This window comes from Schistocerca piceifrons, chromosome 2 (assembly GCF_021461385.2).
Source record: "Schistocerca piceifrons isolate TAMUIC-IGC-003096 chromosome 2, iqSchPice1.1, whole genome shotgun sequence".
In the NCBI taxonomy this organism is placed as follows: domain Eukaryota; kingdom Metazoa; phylum Arthropoda; class Insecta; order Orthoptera; family Acrididae; genus Schistocerca; species Schistocerca piceifrons.
In genome coordinates this window covers 952922618-952923698 of record NC_060139.1, presented here as the reverse complement: position 1 = coordinate 952923698, position 1081 = coordinate 952922618, and positions in this window count along the sequence as shown.

Below are 1081 nucleotides of genomic sequence, written 5' to 3'. Positions count from 1 at the left end.
GACCGTAACTCCATATCTAGGTCCAATGTGTCTAGCACGCGGTAGCAGGTCTTCAACTGGCCTCCTTCTAAACGACATACGACCGTCACTGGCACCAAGGCAGAACCAGCTTTCATCATACCTCCACCCTACCCTCCAACGAACTCTCGCCTGACACCACTGAAGTCGCAGATAACGGTGGATTGGGGTCAGTGAAATGCACGCGACAGGCCATCTGGCTCGGTGCTGTCCTTGAAGTAACCGATTTGTGACAGTTCAGTGTATTACTGTGGTGCCAACTTCTCCTAAAATTGCTGCTGCAGATGCTGTACGATGCGACAGAGCCATACGCCGAACATGACGGTCTTACTTCTCAGTAGTTCCACGTGGCTGTCTCGAGTCCGGCCTTCAGGCGGCCGTACATTCTCGTGATCACTGCTGCGAGCAATCGCGCACAGTGGTTACATTCCTGTGAAGTCTTTCTGCAGTATCGCAGAAGGAAAATCCAGCTTCTCACAACCCTATTATACGATCTCGTTGGAACTCAGTGAGGTATTAATAATGGCGTACAACTACAATTCCACCAGTTACTCAAAGAGTAGTAGCAAGAACGCTAACCACGCTCTGCTACCAGTGATGAACCGTGGATTTATTTAAAAAATATTCTTAAGAATTTACTTTATTCACTATCCATTCACCAAGAACATTAACACATTTAATCACACTATGTGAGCGTGGAAGTAGTTGCCATGGAGTAACTAACGAAATCAAAATCAAATTGCTTTTGACAAATGGGAATTTTATTCCTAAAAGCGTTTTTTTAAAGACACAGATATAAAATTATAATCAGAAAGCACTCTCTAAATATCAAGCTACAATTTATTCAGAGGCAGAAAGAAACAAAATTTTGAGTGTATGAGCTTCCGGGCTGAGAACCGTGCCGCTTCCTTTTGACACGGCCGTAGTTACGACCGCTCACAACAACCTCTGAAAGACTACACTGGTGCAAATCTGCAACACACCAGATTACTTTAAACTAAAAGTTTTAACAATTCACACAGGCACACAAACTATGCACCCCATAGGAGGGATGGAAATGGTA